Here is a 22,565-nt window from a genome sequence, read left to right on the forward strand (position 1 = left end):
AAAAGATGCTTTCAATTTGAATTCAGAGGGCGAATAATTTTTTAATGGATGCCCTAACTCTTCGGTTTGTTGTACAAATCGAAGATAATTTGAAATGGAAACAAATTAGAAGTGTCTCCAGAATAAAAACAATAACAGAATAATTTTCAAGTAACTGGAGAATGCTCTGTTACAGAACCAAAAGAACAATCTGCAACTCCAAGGACAAGGCCATGTAATTATAACTCTAAACACTTCAATACATTTTGCAAAAAAATATTAATAAATGAATCTTATATTTTTAGTTAGGAGATGAAAGCTCAAAAACCTTGAAAAAGATTTTTGCAGCACCCCTAAATTGTCAAGTGCATATTAAAAGTCACCTATTCTGACACTAGTTTTCCGCAAAGGTATTTTTTCATAATAATTGCAGCAAAAATAATTAATATGATAATAACAATATCTTCATTTAATAAATAACGATAATGATATAACAATATATCCAATAGAAGTCCTTGGTGGTAGCTACAAATTGCCGCAGATTGCAGTGATAAGGCATAGGAGAGCCTTAACACCCAGAAGATGTATGATACATCAAATTTTGTTTTGGGATTAAAAAGGATTAACAAACAATGATAAATTCCAACAGAGTATACAATGTTCTGAGAAGTTTTCAAATATTCCGAAAACGTAAAATTTAAGGTAAAGAATTTTGATATTGTCTCAATTAAGAGAGCATACTCAAAGACCAGGCAGTTTATAAAAAGCAAGGGTTTAGTTATAGTTTTAACTAAACCTCCTTGCAAGAAAAACTGGATTAAAACAATAGATAGGTTTGAGCTACAATTGGTATAAATTAAAAGTAGTTCAGGGTTTTGGTTACTTACGTTTAAAAAAACACTTATACAGAAACTATTCAAGGATTTCGTTAAATGTAACTGTATTAACGATTGATTGATTGAGCAAAATAAGTATTATATATATATATATATATATATATATATATATATATATATATTTCGTTTTTGGGAATATTTTGTCTGGAAAGTATTCGTTCTTTTTTAAAAATTTGCTGTTTTTTTATCTTTTTAAATTTTTGCATTGCTCGTCATTCCTTCTAAATCTGTCATTCCATCGTCAATACTTCTGCGCTCTTCACTTCTTAGTTTTTAAGTTTTTAATATATTATTATTAGTCATAAAGCAATTAATATTAATAAGTTATTTCTCTTTGATTTGTAGTACTTTAAAAATATGTCTGTAATATACTTTAATTAATAGTAGTCAGTTATTTCTGTTTACTTTATAATTCTTCAAGAATATGTCTGTGATATATTTGAAAATATATTTTAAATTTGGTATGTTTTGTTCTTATTTCAAATATTAAATTTGTTTTAGATTTTTTGGCTGTATTGATTATATGTACAAATGTAGAAGCAATACCAGGGGTTAATTTACATACTGTATGTACATGTGCTGCCATGTTGTGATCAATTCGTAAATTAAAATGGGTGTAACGTCAAATCGCCCGAGATAGCGATCTATTTATGCTTATTTATCTATGAAGTACCTCATGAATGCATTTTATAAGTGGTTAAAGATATGTAACTCCTAAGACTGATTTTTCAATTGATAAAAGATTTTGATTAATACATAATGGTGAAAGCTATTGTTTAAACCCCGGCGCACACGACGCCAGTATTCCTTGTAACAGGATTTCTGTCAAGTTTTCTGGTAAGGTGAGCAAGAATTTTGCGCCAGATTTTCATTTATTTTATGATTAATAGTAATTTTGTGCATTTTCAATTAGATTATTATAAATATATACTGTGAATTTCACAATTTATATTTTATAGGCCTAAAATACACTAATGTTTATAAGTGTACAAAAAGAGAATTGTATGATTTGTTAACAAAAACGTATATGTATTGCATCTGATGAGGATTAAGTGAAAAAATAATAATTAAAAAAGTATAAAATGCTTCAGTTTCATGCAATGCTTTCAGCTTATTGATTTTGAAAATCAGTACCTTTATCGGATAATTAATATTGCTATAAAAATATTAAAAAGGTTCGCAAATTTTATTTTTTTAAATTTTGAGTATTTTTGCAAATTTTGAAATTTTTGAAATAAAACGATTTGATTTTTTTAAAAATTTTTTTAAAAATTTTGAAATTTTTTGATATTTCAGATAAAATTACAAAAATATGAAAAAAAATGCATATTTGAATTTATTCGGAAATTTGAATATTTTAAAATTACTGAACTGCGTTTCCTAAACTAATCATTTATTCACACCGCTATATATACACAATAGCTATTCACAAAATAAAAACTGAACGCTTCCAAAATCGAAGTACACGAATCAAGTACGCATTGATATTTACGTGACAAAATACAGCCTTCTTATTAGACACTGAAGGTATCGGCCACAAAATAGTTAATCCATTGCCGATTAGGACATGCGCTATTCGCAAAATACGGCAGGAATTTTCAAGGACAGAAGTTGTTATGAAATCAAATTTTAGGCCACGTTGCTACGGTTTTAGACAGAAATTTTGTTAAAGATACCGCCGTTGTGAACAGAGAGCTTAAACGTGAAATCTTGCTGGCAAGATCGAAAAATATGTCGGGCAAGATTGTAAATTACGATTTATCATATCGTTGCTAGGTAACAAACTGTCCCGCATAAAATCTGGCGTCGTGTGCACCGGGTTTAATACGTGACGGTGAAAGTTTATGACAAGGTTGTGAAACTTCTTACTTATTTTTTATTTTGTATTTTCCTTGTTTGTTTTTACCTTGGCTTAGTTTTGCATTTTTTGTTTTTTCTTATCCTTAATTTCAATGTGATTTTTTTAAGTAAAACTTTTTAGGCGCGACATGGGTGTAAATCCGTACAAACGCAACGGAAATTGTTACGCCAACGTGAAGTGAGAGTCATTCGCTCTCGATGATATGATTTCTATACGGGTTGATTCTGATTGGTCATCGGAAGAATATTTTATCCAGTCCCGCATAAATAATTGCAGTTCAAATGATGAAAAACCCATGGGGCGCAAACTTCTAACAAATGCTTGCATGATTCGCGCTTACGACGCTAGTTAGCGCAGATGTCGCGAGTATCCACTTCTGATACGTGACATTATACGTGCGTGACTTTATACGTAGAATTGTGAGTTAATAAAAATGTCAGGATCGGAAGAATATTTTATTACGTTCCTCATAAATAATTGTAGTGCAAATAATCGCAAATAATGAAACATATGAAAAATCTGCGCTGCCTAAGAAATGTAAGTTTATTGAAGTAATTTGTGTTATTCGAGATTTTCGAGGTTACTGACACTTACACACCTTTGAGTTTATTACTGAAATGGAAAATATTTCTACAAAAATATTTAAATATTTAAACAAACAAGCAGTCAATAATGAAGTTCTACAAACAGAATTACATGATAAGTGAAATTGTGGAAACAATATTTCTTCATTGGAAATTTACCGTAAGTTTACATGTTTCTCTTTTATGATGGCTATGGAGACTAATTTAAATTTATTTTAATAGTAATTATAAATATTGATACAGGTTCAAAGCCTCTTACAAACTCTGGAAGATCAAGATTACATCGTCAAACAAAACAACTGCAGGAAAATAATCGGTTACTGCCAATTTATTAGAAAATCTTGAGTAAGGCATCAATTTAGATGTTAATGTTAACACCATTCACATTAATAAGAATCTCTTTTTGCTATTTAATCCTGAAAAAGGCTTTAATTATTCACATTTGAACATACTATTCTGTTATCTTTTTAGATGAGAGTACTGCTATTACCTTTTCTGATACAGCAACTACATCACGTCAATTGCAAATTGATGATTCTGTATATAATGTGACTAATAATGTGACAAGAACTGATCTTTTGCAAGAGTCGAATGAAGTATTTGAACTTCCATATAAAGGCTTCAATTTATTTAGGAATGCACGAAAATTGCTTAAAAAACAATTTACAAATGATAGCCTTGGCTATATATGTTTTGTGTGTGATCGACTTTGGTTTCAAAGTGACTTAAAAATATCAAATAATGCTCAAAAACAAATTCTTAATAATGGTTTTTTGTATATTGATTCAATTAATCAGGCTGGAGGTCAAACTTGTCGAAAGGCATTAAATTTGAGTAAAATTCCCACTTTGTGTAAATTTAATGGGTTACATATCTTTCACCACTTATAGAATGCATTCATGAGGTACTTTATAGACAAATAAGCATAAATAGATCGCTATCTCGGGCAATTTGACGTTACACCCATTTTAATTTACGCTTTATTATCTCTTTATTTAATAGCTATTTTGCTATCTGATTAATCATTAATGAAGTTACATTTGACGAAATCTTTGAATAGTTTCTGCATAAGTATTTTTTTAAATATATGTAACCAAAACCCTGAACTGCTTCCACCTGTACCATATTATCTACCTAAACTAGATACTGTATCTGAAAGGTTAATTTCACCTAGGTTGTGTTTCATGCAAATTAGACGATTGAGACATGCAAATGAATAATTTGGAATATTTGGACAAATTATGATCATTGCATTAACGTTCACATAAAAAAGAAAATGATTCATAGATCAAGCTGTGTGTAGGGCTTGATAAATAAAACAAATATAAAAGTATGGCTTCATTTTTTTAGGCAAGACAGATATTACAGCTATTCAAGGAATGAGATTATATCGTCAGCAAAAAAGTAAACAAATACAAACAGTAAATGAATGTAAGTTAATTTTAATTACATGAAGTTCTTCAAACACAATTATTAAATGATGACTGAAGTTACGAAGACAATATTTGTTTAGGCGTTGTTTAACATAATCCACTGTGTGAACGAATATTATAGAACTTATTAATCAGCAATTACTTTAAACCGATCATGTCATATTTCAAGTATGACCTTGATTACATTATTGTTTTCAAATATTATAAATATGTTTAATGCTATTATGAATATATAATTTATAATTTATTATTATATAAATGTATATAATTGTCAACACTAATAAATGTGTGCATCATGAGTGTTACCATATTACTAATAAACATTATTCAAAATTGTTATTTGATGTATTTATGGGAGTAGTAATAAATATGTAAGTAACAAAAACTCCACTTGAATAAAAATATATAAAATTTATTAACTATAAAATATTACTGATATGAAAAAATATAAATGACAAGTCCAATTGTTTTTTCCACTGTCATGACTAGCCTGCTTGATCCCCACACACTCCCTGCCCAGTTTTGACCTCACACTTTAAAAAAAATACAGGAAAGCACGTTATTAAAATATGGTGGGAAAGCAGATTATAGCTGTGTGTGTACTAGTCAATTAGTAATTCCAATGGAATAAATAACAGTTTCGTCGGCAGATCCACCGTATGGTAGGTAATTCGAAATTCCATCATCTTCATACTCTGCATGTTTGTCTGTCCTGATGTAGTTTCAATATGATGTTGAGTAACAAGTTTGCATACCCCTAATGCAGTCTGCCGTGTTAGGTCTGGATATTCCTCTAAAATTTTATTATATGGGCATAATGTGGATGTCATCATTTTAACGGAAGGTATTATTCTATTTCCCGATTGAAGTTGTTCCGCTGAATCTGCAGGAGTTTCAACTAATATGCGCTTTATAACATCAATCGCGAGATTGAAATAAGCAAGTAAATCTACACCAACATTAACCGTTTTAATAATAGGACGCGATACCTTTGCTATCACGAAATTCCATGATAAGGTTTTGCTAAGTCCAAAATCTAACTTTAAAGATAACGTGCCGTATGTAGCTATCGGTGTTCCATGTGCTGCTGAAAGCTCAAATGAACATTTCTTACGAAGACATTTCACTAAACTGTGCGGGTACACACATACATCGGATCCAATGTCTATCAGAAAACTCACATTTGTCTCCTTATCTGTGATGAAAATGCGGCGTAAGTTATTTGGGCGTTTGTCACTAGCCGCCATTAGTGAACACCCGTATCGTTTCCCGACTTAAAATTACATGGCGATATACACCTTCTCGCATGACTTCCATAGCGTCTATGAAACCAACATAAGTTATCTTGTCGTCTTCTAAACGACACTTTCTTCTTCGGATACAATTGGATCTTATCCAAACGCTTTTCAATATCTTGACGCAATTGACGCAGATCAGCATTTTTTGTTTCACTCTCAGAGGTTTGTGTTGACTATCAAATCTCGCACTTCGGTTGAATGTCTAATATCCAATCTGGTAACCAATAATCCATATTTCTCCTTCTCATCGTGGATATTGGAAGACGCGAATGCCTTCTCCACTAAGGCAAACCAAAGTTGCAAGTCATTTGGTATAAATTCCAGGATGTGCAGTTTGTGGCAGCTAAAACGTCCGTGTTGACGCGGCATAATGTCAAACGACAGGGGTCACCACTATCGGAAATCAAATAAATCATCTATTATAAAATATTTATTCTTTAATACTGTGATAAATTTTACATTGCCAAAACAAACGATCCAACAAAAACTCAACGTCAATTATTATTATTTCCTCGCTTACTAAATTTGACGCGACCTGCCAATCTCCCACATATAAATAGGACTATAAATAGGACGCGACACCTCTGCTATCACAAAATTCCATGATAAGGTTTTGCTAAGTCCAAAATCTAACTTTAAGGGGGTCTTCATATGTGATGGGTTGAAAAAATCGATTTTTTTTTCATAAATTGCTCCCTTAACATGTCTAGAATACGGTAGTAAAGCGATTTTAGAAAATCCGAAGTCGTTTTAAAGATACAGCAGGTAAAAGAAAGAGCGGTTCGGAGCGCTGAGTTGGCAGTTAGAGCCCGGGCCTATTGAGTACCGTCGGCTTTATACCCGGCCTCCCTTTTATTCATATATCCGTTTATACAAGTTTAGACACGTTTCTATAGACTTAAACAGAAATTTCTATTGTTATAAAATTTTACCGAAGTTATTTTAGTCTTGGTTGAACTTCGAAGAGAGCAACAGCTACAAATTATTTTTTCTCATAATGAGTGGACGGAAAGGCAGTACGAGTGGAAATGTTCATCCTGGTCGTAGTAAAAAAAGAAAGTTTAGTGGAAACCGTTTTACCCACCAAAATAATACGGTATTTACATCAGCTTCGGCCAAAAAACTTGAAAATAACATGAACATGGAGGTTCCCATCGCTTCGAATTTCGCATATTGCATTTTGGAGTTTGTTTCTGTATTTGCTGCGATCTCTGAAATAGTTATATGTAAAACTTGTAAAAGTGACGTGTCTATTTCGCGATCAAGTTTCCGAGGCCTCGGCTTTAAAATTATTTTATCGTGTGAGTGTGAAAAATAGACAGTTATAAACTCAGGCCCGTTGATCGGAAATGCATTCGAAGTTAATCGTTGGTTTGTATTTGTGATGCGATTATTGGGAGTTGGTCAAGAAGGAGTAAATCTTTTCTGTAGCTTTATGGACATGTGTTCGGGTGTTGCAAATTCTACTTATACTGCACTACTGGAAAACATTCATATTGCTACATCTTCACTGTGTGATACTTTCTACGGATTAGCAATTCGACGCCATCCAGATTCGCTTGAAGATATGAGAAAGGAAGTTTGGGCAACGTACTATCACAAATGTTCTTCTGGACAAATCATTTATTAAAATAAAATATTATTTGTATGAAATAATTAATTATATTTACGATGTAATACACTATCAATACACCAATGCATAAAATTCGGTTAGAAATCATTTGTGTAAAACATTATGTCGCGTCGTGCATTCAAGTTCAAGAATATAATTTTGAACGCATATTATATTTACCAATTTTTTTTTTGTGTGTGTTCTATTCTCTTTTTGCATAGTATCTAATGAAATAATATTATCGTTATAATTAATTATTTCATTCGTAGTTTTCTAAAGAACGATAAAATACAAAGCAGTAAACAATTGTACTGTTGTTTCTTGAAATAACTTGAGTCAAAAAATTCACAAAATGTTTATTCTGTAAAATCCTAATATTTGTATCAAATTCTATTTTATTAAAATAAATCGAACGTATAAATAATTTAGTCTTTAATAATAAAATATAATATTTATGTTTTTTTTAATTCAATTGTATAGAATAAAATAATAATATCTTATATTCATTGCCGAGAAAAGATTATATATTAGTTGATATTTAATAAAGAATCAATTTTGTCCAGAAGGCGAAGACAGTTCGTGTAAATGGCGTAAGGCTGAAGCTAATAATGAGCTGGACCAATTTCATCACGATAAACCACCTCTAATTCCGCAAGTCTAAGAAGCTATCAAACCGGTTTTCGAATATTTATCGAAAGACGATTTATTAATTCGTTGTTTAAGAGCAGAGACACAAAACAATAACGAATCTTTGAATTCTTTGATTTGGACTTTCGCTCCTAAACATCTTCATTATGGTCCCAAAATTGTTGAAATTGCTAGCTACTTAGCAGTTATTATCTTTAACGAAGGTTTTCAAGGTATTTTAAAAGTTATGTCAATTATGGAATGCCCTGTTAGTCGTGAAGCCCAAGCGTATGTTGAGAAACGGGATGAAAAGCGAATCTTACGTTCTGAGCGGCGCGTAAGTGATGTCGTTAAACAAGCCAGGATTGACTCAAGAGCTGAACAATCTGCTTCAAAAGAGTTGCACGAGGAAGAGGAAGGAATACTCTATGGACCAGGCATCGCCGATTGAGGGTAAGTTGATATTTTAATAGTTTTTAACGGACTTGACATTTTAATCGCGTTTTTCTCAAAACTGTGTTTTTCAAACTTTCCTCCATTGTATCTCAGAAACGGCTTGACCGAATTACTTGAAATTTACAGGGTACACTCAATATATTTAAACGCATGGAATGAACTATTATCAATCAAAAATTTTCAAAACCTTGATTTTTTTATAGCAAAAAACAAAAAAAAAACGCCTAATTTGCAACTTTTATTTCAAAGGTCTATCAAAAATCCAATTTTTTTTATATTCATTTGATTATAGGTCAATCCGTGCTTTTAAGCCTACAAATTAAAATGCCGTTTATTTTTTTTTTTCAGATAAGCCGATCAGCCGGAATCGTGGAGGAAGTGGGAGCTCTTTTTTTCGAGGCGGGGGTGTTCAGAGCGCTGTAACTCTAGTTTGACTGAATATTTTTAGCTGAAATTTTAAATTTATACTGTCCAAATATGTGTTAATAAATGATAAAAAAACTTGTAGCTCTAAATATTTACTGGTCGTAGAAAAAAAATCCTAAAATATCCCTAAAAAACAGGCCGTCACATAGGAAGACCCCCTTAACCGTCCGGTCAATAACCGGGTACCCGGGTATCCATTTCAAATTGCATGTAAGATATATTAACTACTAATTAAAAAAAATGTATGGCCATTCGGATCCCCAAAGTTGAAGTTATTTTACACTCATTTTTCGTAAAAAAAAATTTAATTCTATTATTTAATAAAAGTTATTAACTATCCAATTTGATAACCCCTCCGTTCAATAACCGGGTACCCGGTACCCACTACGATTAATACCTGTAAATAACATGTTTATACACCCTGGAAAAACTGTTTATTATATTATTTAGATAATTTGATTTTTAAATCATAATAGACAATATAGTTTGTGATTTTTTTTATTTAAACAATAATTATAAACAATTGCATTTATAGTAAACAAGAGAAAAAAAAATTCTAATAAAAATTATTTCGTACATCCTTGTCGTGGTTGTAATGCAATGTTCATCACAAATAGGATTTATACATACCGAACATATTTTCCTAGTTTTGCGCCGTTTTTTTCTGTTCACTTTGGATGCATTTGTAGCATACACCAGTAATCTTCTTCCTCCCAGTTGAATCGCGCTGTGCCTGAGGTGTCAAGGTTGCTAATGGTGATGGCTGCACATTTGGATTGACAGCTCTGCCAAGAACAGATTCAATAGCTAGTTTTGTTGAGAAATGCCTCATAGTTTGTGCATTTTTCGAACGACTTTCCACAAATGGAGTACACAGTTCTCTGCTCAATTGCCTATAAAATAATCGTCGTTCATACGATTTTTTATTCAATTCAATTCAAAGACTATATATTTCAATATATAAAAGTATGTACATTGCATATTATAACATGGGTTTATTACCCGTAGGTATTGTATCCTTCATTGGATTTGGTTTTTCAAACAATAATTAAAGTATATGTAAAACTTTTTGACAAATCGTGTGGCAAAAAGAGGAAAGAAACTTTTTCCCCCAAAAAAAAACCACAAAGCAATATTTATAATAATAGTTAATTATACAAATAAAAAGAAAAACAAAAATAAAAGATTTATTCTCATCCAAGTATCAATTACCGCTATGGGTCGATCAGTATATATTTTGGCATGGCGTGATTGCCATACCAAATATCGTCTCTTGTGTATTGGCCGAGGCCCGCGATGTTAACATTAGGATGATCCCCACATTTTAGATAAAAATTCTCAGTGAGCTTTTTTATAAAGTCTAGTATGGTTGGTAAGTCAGTCTGTTTGTGTATGTATTTTGAAGAGTAGTAATGTCTAGTCAGTGGGTTTCTTATTTTGTTGAGTACGAGTCGTAGTGTCTTATTTTGTAATGTCTGTAGTTTTCGTAAGTTAGTCTTAGTCGTCGCGTTCCATGCCGGAGCGGCGTATGTCAGTATCGGTCTTATTAGTGTCAAGTAAAGTGTTCGCTTGTTCTTCACGCTTAGCGGGCTGTTCTGGTTCAAGAGAGGTCTCAGTAGATTCAACATCCCGTAAGCCTGTCCAATTTTTGTATTAATATGTTTTGTGAAGCTGAGTCTATGGTCCAGGGTCACACCAAGATATTTGACATCCTTCGACCACTCAACTTCACAGTCCAATACTTTAATTTTGTCCAAGTCAGTCAGTCTAGTCATGGCATTTTGGCTCTTTGTAAATAAAATTGCCTCCGTCTTTTGCGGATTGATTTTAATCTGCCATTTGTCAGTATATTTCATCAGCTTGTCTATGTGTGTCTGTATCTTTGTAGTCAGTAGCGTCGGTGATCGTGATGATTTGTATATGGCAGTGTCGTCAGCAAACGTCAGTAACGTTGTGTCGGCGTCAGTGGGTATGTCGTGAATGTAGACGTTAAACAAGGATGGTCCCAGGATCGAGCCCTGCGGTACTCCCGCCGTCACTTGTTTAACCGTCGAAAGTCCGTTGTCTACTTGTACAGTGAAGTTACGGTCTGAAAGGTATGAGTGTAAAGTTCTCGTTATGTACGGTGGAAAGTTGAGTTGGATAAGTTTATGTACAAGTCCGTCCATCCAGATGGTGTCAAATGCCTTCTCAAAGTCGAGTAACACCAATCCGGTATGGTTTCGTCTGTTGAAGTTGAGTACTGTATTTTCTATGAGTTTTGTCAGTGGGTGTAGTGTAGAGTGTCGTTCTTTGAATCCGTATTGTGTGTCAGGTATAATTTTGTTGTGTCTTATGTGTTTGTTAAGTCTTTTGAGTAGTACCTTTTCGGCTACCTTACTCATTGTGTTGAGGAGGCTGATCGGTCTGTAGTTCTGTGGTATGTCTGGCTGTTTCCTTGGCTTCACTATTGGAAATATGATGGAGGTTTTCCAAGAAGCGGGAAAGCAGCCTTTTGTCATTAGTCTATTTATTATGCGCGTAAGTAAAATGTAGGCGTTCGTCGGCAGTTGTTTAAGTATTATGTTTTGTAGTCCGTCCGGTCCTGGTGCTTTTCTGTTCGGTAATTTTTTAACTATTGTCTTTATTTCGGAAACTGTGGCAGGGTCTATTCGTAAGTCTTTGTCCCTGTGGAGGTCAGTGAAGTCTTGAATTGTCTCGTGTACGTCTTGTTTCAGGTCTGCGTTTGACATATTGGCATTTTGTTTATGTATGTTTTCAAAGTTTTTTGCCAATATTTCCGCCTTGTCTGCTGGTGTCGTTGCGTAATTATTGTCAGTTAATTTGAGTGGAGGTATGGATGTTGGTTTTTGCGTCAGTCTTTTTGCTGTCTGCCAAATTTTGTGTGGGTCAGTATTTATGTTCTCGAGTCTTTTGGTCCAAGTGCTGTTTCGGTGGTCACGTATTTCGTTGAAATAATTTTTGTCAGTCTGTTAACATGTTCCTTGAGTAGTCTGTCACCGGTACGTTGCCACAGTTTCTTTGTATGATTTTTAAGTTGTATTTTCAATAAAATGTGTTCTGGCAAGTCGTTGGCTGGTGTTGTTCTTGAGTCTAGTGTCGGTATAGTCTGTTGTACGGCGTCTGTGATTGTCAGTGTAAGGTGTGTTACAGCCTCCTCAATGTCAGTGTTGGTATCGATTGGCATAGTGTGTCGTGTGTTGTCTGTGATGATGTCTCTGAAAATTGGCCAGTTGGCTCTGGTGTAATCTAAAAATTTGCGTTTGGGAGTCTGGTCGACGTCTAGTCTGTCTGAAATGGTCATGAAAACTGGATTATGGTCGGAGTTGAAAAGTGTTCTTGTTATGGGTTCGGATGTTACGTGTAGATTTTTTGTCAATGCCAAATCGATCGTACTGTGGTGGTGCGTCTGTACGGTGGCGTATCTGGTCGGCGTGTCAGGATAATGTAGTTGTGCGTCTGTGGTGTTGTGTTCGGTCAGGTATTCGTAAAGTCTGTTTCCGTTCGCGTTGTTGAAGTTACAGTTCCAAGATGTGTGTTGTGCGTTAAAGTCTCCTGCCATAAGTACAAATCTGTTCGAGTCCAGTAGTCTTTGTAAGTCCGTATGTTCTAGTCTGCTTGCCGGGATGTAAATCGATATTATGGTTACTTTTTGACCTCTCTTGTATACATTAATAGCTGTTATTTCAGAACTGCCCGCTGTCAGGTTTGGCACTTGCTCGTGTCTGATGTTAGACTTAATCAAAATCGCAGTGCCGCCCCATCCGCGTGCGTCCGTCTGTCTGTCGTTTCTGTAAACTTTGTAATTGTTCATATAGAGTCTGTCCGTAGGTTTGAAGTGTGTCTCGTTAATCAGTACTATGTCCAGATCGTATTTTGTTATCGTCTGTCTCAGTTCGTCAATGTTGTTTTTAAGTCCATTAGAATTGAAATGCATTATTTGTAAGTCTTGCGATTGGTTTATGGTGATGATGTAAGAAAGTTCAAAATTGTTGTGTATTTGTCGTTATAAGTCATGTTTGTGTTTAGTGTTTTTGTCAGTTTGTATAGCTCACTGAAAATTTGCTTTACCTGGGGATCCGCAAATAGCTTCCTGATCTCGCCCATAGCAGTAAAGAGTCCTTCCGGAGTGTTGAGATCTGGATCTGGCTGGTTGGTTGTAAACTCGACCATTGATGGTGTTGGCCGGATCGGTGCTGGTCTTGGTGATGGTGAAGGCCAGGCCGGTGATAGTGTGGACTGCAGCGGAGGTCGGTATGATGTCCGTGGGACAGGGAGTTGAGGATAATCAGGTTTGAAGTTAGGGCCGGTGTTTGTCGGATTTAGAGCTGACGAGAAACTTCTTGTCAGTGGCATTGGTGTTGGAGCTGGCGCATATACTTTTCTTCTCTTGAGAGTATCGTTTTCCTTCTTCTCAATGAAATTAAGGAGTGCGGAGCACTGAGAATAGTTCGCCGGGTGTTCTTTCTTACAATTGACACACATCGGTGCCTCGGTTAGTAGTTTCTTGCACGCACCTGGCGCGTGCATCTCGAGGCACTTTATACACCTGTACTTCATATCGCAGGTGTACGATGTGTGTCCAAAATTCAAACAGTTGTGACACTGTAGAGCCCTATTTTGTGACCTGTATGTCTCCCAAGAGAAGATGTGCCCTCCAATGTTACTAATTTGCTTCAGCTCCGACATGTCTTGATCTTTCTCCAGAGAGACAATGTATATGGGCAGCTTATGTTGGCTGCCATCCGATAACTTTCGTTTGATCTGTATCACTTGTCTGACTTTAACTCCTTTCAATAAGAGGTCTTCGCAAACTTCAGCTTCGGGTATCGAAGGATGAAGTCCAGTCATTGTAATTTTCTTCGGCAATCTTTTCTCATCGAGTATGTGTAGAATTGGTAATGGCATTCTCTCAATACCTTTTTAACTTGCTCGTGTTCCTGGATTGTATCTGTAAAAATTTTGTGTAATTGCGTGTTGAAAAACTGATATCTAAATTGGATCTTAGTTATGTCTCTGATGTACTTTATTGTTTTCAATTCTAAGTTTGCCTTGATGATGATGGGTGGTATTTTCTCAGGTGGTTTTGCTTAACTTGTTCGGTGATTCTCGATTGCCAGACTCGGATGGCTGCTGTCCAACATTTCCCTCTGGTTCCTTCTTCTTAGCTCTCTTTCTCCGTGACACTTTTCTATATTCGTTCAACTCCCTGTCTGTATCCATGTCCGATCGGTCCGATAGTGCATTGAATTTGTTTTTGAGGGCACCGCTGGTCTGCACCTCCATGCTCATTTTGATCTTCTTCCCAGGCTTCTGCCTGGGAATATCCTTGGGCTCTTCAATATACTCGGCACTGATTTTAAGAAAATAAATCAAAAGTACTTAAAACAAATAAATTTAGAAAAATCACTTTCTAAAATGCGCTTATCCTCTAACCATTACCAACACCGACCCAGTGTTTGGAAAGAGGAGTCAGCAAAAGGCACGTTCACCTTTAAAATTTAGAACACTGAACAAGGTGTATATTACCTTGTAAGTATTAAGCCCGGTGCCTTTAAAAAGGCAAGATTTAGAATCAATTCCGGACTTATTACTTATTTCACAAAATCTATTGACACTTCACTGAAAAAACAAATGATCAGCTACGATTTTTTAATAATCATTTTGTTATTTTCATAATACAAAATATATGTTGCAAGGCAGGCAATGTCAAGAATATTGTAGAAAAACGCCAGAGGCCATCTTTTGGTAGATCTTTTTGTGGTATATCTACCAAGCATTTTATCCATCGTATCAACTCCAGCCTTAGACCAGTTATAAAACTCAATAATTTCGGGTTTCTTCTTTGCACCATCACTAATTTTTGCTTCATGATGCATCGATGAAAGCATAAGCACTACTTTGTTTTTTTTTGGTACATAGCTACATAGAGTAACTTTCTCGTGAAAACCAAACACAGTAGATAAATCTTCTCGCGTTTTTGATGCAGCCATTTCTGGTGGAATATAAGCTTTATTTTTCTTCAAAGTTCCAACAATGGTTAAGTCCCAAGAGAGTAAAAATTTCGCCAGTGGAAGACTAGTGAAATAATTATCCATTGTGATGTTTCTGCCGGATTCTTTATACGGCGCCACTAAGTCTTTGACGACTCTTTCACCGACGTTTTTCTCACGACCATCTCTTGATTTTCCAGTGTAAAGCTGTCCAGTAAGTGGATAAGAATTCTCAGCATCACATATCCACCATACTTTAATTCCGTATTTAGCTGGTTTTGACGGAATATATTGAGTAAATCTAGTTGGACCTCGGTATGGATATAGCTGCTCGTCAATCGTCAGGTTTTCGGTTGGCTTATAATGTTTGGCCAAATTACAATTTAACATTGTCCAAATGTCTCGTATTGGAGCAGCTTTATCACTTTCCAAGCGCTGAGCTCTAGTATTAGCATCATCAAATCGAAAAAAACGAATAATATTCCAGAAGCGACAGATGCCCATTGCTGCACGATACAATGGGTATGAATACGGCTGCCACATTTCTCTTGCATTGTCAGTATTTGAGTTATTTGCGCCAGAAGTTATCAAAATAGCCAAAAATGCATAAAATTCCTGCAGTTCGAGATTTTTCCACTCCAATTGTTTTTTCTCTGGATTTTTTTCATTATAATTTGCATATGTTGAAATTGTCTTTTTATTAGTATGGCGTATAATGATATCAGCCATTTCTGGTGTAAAAAATAATTTGAATGTATCCAGATCTGACAGTAAGTTGGTGTTCCTATTAGGTCCACATCTCTCTCGTACAATGTTACGCCTCCCAGCTTGATGTTCTCTTGGCGATGTCGCAGCCCACTGAGTACCATCTTTTGCTGTCATTCCTGATCCCGACGCTTCTACTGCACTTTCTTCATTTTTATTTTCTTCGTCTTCACTATTGACTTCAATTTCATTATCTATTATGCAAAAGAATATATGATTGATATAACACAAAATACATTATAATTATTAACGTACACCAGAGAAAACTGAACTGTTAATTACCTGTAACATCACAATCTGAAGCTGCCGCCTCAATCGGTGGAAAATACTCATCGTCACTACTATCCAACACGCAGTCGTCATCAGATATTTCTACTTCTGATGTTACCTCTAAATTCATAATTCTCTGAGAGCGAGTGATTCTACTGTAATAATTTTTTTTAAAATATTGAAAACATAAAATAAATAATTTTCTTCAAAATAAAATAAATAATCTCGCCTTACCGTGCAAAATTTGATGAATCAGCCATTGCTTTATATTTAAGACGATTGTTATAATAATAATATTAATTTTGTATATTTTCTTTTCACTTTCACTGTATATTTTGCACATCTATTCACTACACCTGTAAAATTCCAAATGAACACGTTTCTTTTTCGTTGGGAAAGGGTCATCTCAGGTACCGAAATATAATTTCACCAGGTATTTCGCTATTATTATTTCTATGAGGACTATAAACTGTATCACTATTGCTATTTCATATGCAACATAGCCAGCTTACACATAAAAAATGTAATTCAGTGTACTAATGACTTATAATTCTACCACGCTACCCGGGTAGGGTACCCGGTTATAGAACGAATGGTGAAAATTTGGTTATTGACCGGACGGTTAAAGATAACATACCGCATGTAGCTATCGGTGTTCCATTTGCTGCTGAAAGCTCAAATAAACATTTCTTACGGGGACATTTCACTAAACTGCGCGGGTAAACACATACATCGGATCCAGTGTCTAACAGAAAACTCATAGTTTGAATTGTGTTTATTTGAGCAGCTCAAACGATTAATGAGAACTACACATTTCAGGACAACTGTTCATCACTTGGATGCTAACGGTATGGTCGAAAGATTTCATAGACAATTAAAAGCCGCGATAAGATGTTATAACACTGAGCGCTAGACTGAGATATTACCGACTGTTATGCTTGGTGATCTTCAAGCGACTGTCGCTGAGATGTTATATGACGAGACTCTAAGATTACCGGGTGCCATGCTGATACCAACCCAAGAGACTAGTCATAGTGAGACCGATTTTAAAATCTTAAAAAATCTTAGAAAGCAGATGAGAATGGTTGGGCCTGTGACTGGCACAAGGCATGGAGAAAAAACAACCTTTAGGTTCAAGGAGACGGAAAATGCTAAATATGTATTCCTTTGAAATGATGGACCAAAAAGACCTCTGCAGAACCCTTATGAAGGCCCATTTGAAGTTTTATCACGATCCTCAAAAACTTTCAATTTAATGATACGTGGTAAAAATGTCACCGTATCAGTAGATCGGATTAAACCAGCCTACGAAATAGCGGTGAAAACAAATCATTGAGATGTTTCCAATCACCCACAAATAGTTCCTTCGTGACAACGTCCCTGGGAGAGGGAATATGTGGGAGTTTGGCAGGTCGCGTCAATTTTAGTAAGCGAGGAAAAACTAATAATTGACGTTGAGTTTTTGTTGGATCGTTTGTTTTGGCAATGTAAAATTTTGTTCAGATAAATTTATAAAATTTATCACAGTAATAAAGAATAAATATTTTATAATCGGTGATTTATTTGATTTCTGATATATTTATTTTTACTTAACTTAAATTTGCTACTTTGTATAGTAGCAAATAAGTTTTACTTCAATCGTGTGTGATTCTTACGCGCACTCTTTTTTTTATTGGCTTTTGATATACATCATAAGACCAGATGCCATTCATACAATTGTTTACTACAAATTCTTATTGAATAATTAACTTATAAATTAATTTTAGTATTATTAATTAACTTAAATATATATTTATAAATGTTTAAACTATTACTAGCTACTAGTGTTTGTACATTGTTTGGGAAAATAACATTTTCTTTGAGTAGATTTATTATTAATGATCTTCTTTCGTTTTGGAATAAGTTGCATTCTCAAAACAGGTGATCTATTGTTTTCTCTCCGCTTCCGTAATCGCATGCTGAGTCCGTTATGATTATTATTCTTTTCAAGTGGTTCTTGCAGAAGGTGTCTCCAAATCTCAGTCTACACATAACCGAGATTAAAATTCAGCTTTCTTCTACGTTTTCAAACCATGTATTTTGCGATACCTTATTCTTTGTTAATGCGTATATGATGCCTTTAATTTTTGTCGATTCTGCAAAGAATGTTTGCCATCTTTCTATACACTGTTGTTTGATTACGTTATCTAATTCTAAGGATGAAATTTTTTTACAATCTTCGCCGCTATGGCAAGCTTCTTTTGCTAACGCATTTACTATCGTTACCTTTTATATTTGCGTGTCCTTTAAGCCATACTAAGATCATTGAATTTTCTCCTACATTTCTTTCTTTGAGATTGTTTATAATTTCATATATCAATATATTTGTATGCTTGCTTGGATTGTTTATTGCGATTAGGTCAAATTGTAAATAATATAATGTGTATATATTTCATTTTTAATAAAAATGTTTATCGAAATAAATATTTTTTTAACTGTGATAGGTATTGTTCATGGCAATCTTATTGTTAGAATTTGAATGAGATACACCTGATTATTTTATGATAATAAATGTTAAAAGCAATATGAAAAACATAACCAAAGAAAATTCATATAAAATAAAGTGCTTATACTTTATATAGGGATAAACACAATAACATAAAATAAACAATATGTATCTTATATTCCACTACTGATAACTGTAATAGTCCTTTATTGATTATTGTTATCACACAATTTTCGTTAATTTTGTATATTTACACAATCTAAACACTATTACTGAAAATATCAAAATTCAATACACATCATATGTTTGACACACTCATATGTTTATTACAATGCATGCTATCCCATATGACATTTTATCTTATATATAAAAATGGATCGCAAATTGTGTTGATAAGCGCATAACTCAACAACGCCTGGACCAATTATTTTTCTAAAATGTTTGTTGATGTCCAAGGATGGTTCTTACGGCGAGAAAAAGTCGAATAATTGGCGGAAAAACCCTAAAAACAGCCCTTTTCTTTTTCTCATACAAACGTTATCGAACTAAAACGTAGAATCGATTTGAGCTTTAATGCTTATATAAAATTCATATTAAATTGCAAGCACTCACTGTATACACCTTCTAAACAATTACTTAGATTCTGATAAATCTTTCTGAAGTATGTTAAGGAAATTTTCCAGGATGTATGTGATTATAAAGTACTGAGATGTATGTGCAATATTGTAGATAAATAGAAAAAAATGCAAAGAAACGACATGCAATTGTTTGCATTGAAAACAAATGAAAACTATCATATGCCAAAAATTTCAATTTACTTATTAACCTGGACAATATTAGAATATGTATAATAAATTTATGATTATGAATAAGAAAAATGAAATATATACATTATTATTGCCAAAAAGCAGCTGAGATGTGCCAGAAATTAAAATAATATAAAATAGAGTATATGTATGGCAGATTGAATGATACACATATGAACAGGATATGACAAATTAATTAACTTAAAATATAAAATTAGGTATTAATCAGGGACGGGGCGACATTCAATGCAATGCGTGAGAAAAATACGAGCGCATGCCTTAGGGGGCGCCAAAGATTCGGATAATAAATTTTCAATATAGTTTTTTTTTTCAATATAGTGTGGGAATTGGGACTCATCCTTTTATTTAAAACAGTTCTACAATTAACATCGCTAATATTATAAAAGTATATGCATTTTGGTGTGAAGAGTAATTTAAACGGTAAATATTAGTATATTATATTAAAAAAAATGTAGGCATGGGTACAGGACAACGTCTGTCGGGTTATCTAGTTAACAATATATACATAAAACATAAATACGTTGAGTTCTAATGATCAGAGCTTACACCAAGAACTTTGATATTTATTTAATATCCAAACGTCTAAAGTCCTGGTCTTAATTCGATGAGAAATGAAAATAAACCTGACAATGAAGTTAAAACATAGTAAACTGCCTGAGTAACTACAATAACTTATCTAAAACACTCTTTAATGTCCTAACGGTGTCCTAATCAAACATAACTTTTCGTTTGTAAGCTTTGTAATAATATTGGCTAAGAAGGAATATTTCACTGTGAAAGCAACTCTTTCATAGAGGTTAGGTCTTAGAAGCAGTGCTGGATTTACAGTAGGGGAAGTCGTGGCTACTGCCCAGGGCGGCAAATTTTTGGGGACGGCAAAATTTGGAAAGTGAGAAAAAATTTTTATACAATATAATTAACTAATTATTTTTAATAACATTTTTTATTTCAAGAAATATAATTAACAAAACATAATATGATTGCAATTCAAAATTTGGGTTCAAATAAGCGATTATTGAAATGCATTATTTTGCCTTGCCTTAAAATACATGTATTGACAAAATGAAGAACTGCTTAAATTTGTGGGTGGCAGATCCAGGATTCGGTGAAAGAAACATTTGGCGGTCAAAAGTGATCATTAGATATATGCACATCAAATTATCATATATTCTATAGGGATTTTAATAATAAGGATAATTTTTGTTTACATTTATGTTTTGTTTTGGGTTCCGTAGAAATTTTATCTATTAGACTCATATACTTTTTACATACATACTTCGATATTTTGCCACTAAAACAGTTACGCCGTACAATCACTTGAAAATAAAGTTCAAAGTTTTCAAAAAATTTTAATTTTATTTTTAATTTTAATTTTCGGTACGAGAAGTACCAGCAATTTGCCTTAAGGCACAATGCCAATCACCACTGTTTGTAGTATGTAATGCGTAAGAAATTTTCTGCAATCAAAAGTTATTTTAATTTTAAAATTTCAGGGATGGGGCGGCATTTTTGTCAGTGCCCCAGGGTGCCAAATTTCTGAATCCGGCCCTGCCTTGAAGAAAATATAAGAATACCCTTTGTTAATATACAGTACACCCTCGCTTTACACGGCACTCTGGGTACACGGTTCCCATACCACACGGAGCTAAAAATCCGACATCCCTCCGACTACACGGACTTTTTTGTATTTGGTCAACAGCCCATAAGTTCGTTGTGCAACCTATGAGTGATTCTAGTAACTTGACATCAAAAGGGTATTAATGTAAGTTTTGTAATCAACTTTTATCTTTTAGACATACCTGATTATATAATAGCTGCCTAGGAACACGTTTGAGCTGACTACTGCGTCGCGCCAATTTTTGAATAAGGTGTCAATGTCATACATGTCATTTCGTCCATATTACTCCTACTTCAAGTTGCATTTCTTGGTCTCCATACAGCGCGATAAAAATGGTGCGATTTGTACCAACTCTTAGTCTCTCATAGCACGGTTCCCATACTGCACTATGCAAGGTTCCATAGAACGCACTACGAACTAGCCTGAATTGTATGTTAAATACGAGATTTTTATAGCACGGTTTCCATACTGCATGGTACGCACTTGCCGCGTAAAGCGAGGGTTTACTGTAGACGTTTCTCTCTCCCGATTTTTACGTTCAGAAGGAATACTTAAAGGGTCCTCCGCTCGACGTGATAGTGCTACTTTCGGCATTCAAATTAATGACGCAACATTTGAAATGAAAATTAATGAATTTTAGTACATGGGTATTTGAAACCAAATTTGGTATTACAATCGTATTATGATTTGTATATATAACAAAACTAATTAGATAATATTATATTATAATAAATATACAATCAAATCAAAATATAAATCAACAAATACACTGCAATACACCTGTTTATATATAACAGATATCACATCTAATCTATTGGAATAACTTCTACAGTTTTTTCTACTTATTAATATAAATATTTAGTGAAATTTAGTGAATAATGAATGCATTATAGTGTAAGTTCATTACATCGTCTGTCATTCTTAACTCTCATTAACAAATAATCATCCCGTGCAAAATTTGATATTCTTAAGCAATTCATTTTCTCCCAAGTATATTCAGATCCGTGTAAAGTGGTAATCCAATTATAAACAGCTGGAAGATTTCTATTTGTGTATTATGTCTTTTTTGTAGAAGCTTATACTTGATTTCTTACACAATTTCCTAGAACTTGCCTCTTTCCTTAAAGTGTATTATGATTAGACTAATGTGTCAATGCACTACGTAGTAATTATGTCCTCCATATGAGTTTGAAGCTGTTCTATTCATATTGTCAAAGGGCTAGGCATTTGAGAGCAATTTCTGATGAAATCTTTATTAACAAATATACAAACACAATTGACAAGAATCGTCATTTTGTAAACTTACGCAAAAATAACACTGACGTTTCTTAGTAACCAACATAACACTTTTGAAAATTGGTCATTCTTTTACAAACCGAACACCAATTAACCTTGACATTTTAGAATTGTCTGAAAATTTGTTTACAGATACTAT

The 22,565-nt window shown here is 33.8% G+C and overlaps 1 pseudogene; it reads right to left on the minus strand.

The window, feature by feature from the left end:
- Positions 1-9,562: 9,562 nt before the first annotated feature.
- Positions 9,563-16,460, minus strand: LOC113371343 (annotated as a pseudogene).
- Positions 16,461-22,565: the final 6,105 nt, after the last annotated feature.

Source organism: Ctenocephalides felis, unplaced genomic scaffold (assembly GCF_003426905.1).
Source record: "Ctenocephalides felis isolate EL2017-DRISC unplaced genomic scaffold, ASM342690v1 CF-g0.4_SCAFFOLD_01492, whole genome shotgun sequence".
NCBI classification, from domain to species: domain Eukaryota; kingdom Metazoa; phylum Arthropoda; class Insecta; order Siphonaptera; family Pulicidae; genus Ctenocephalides; species Ctenocephalides felis.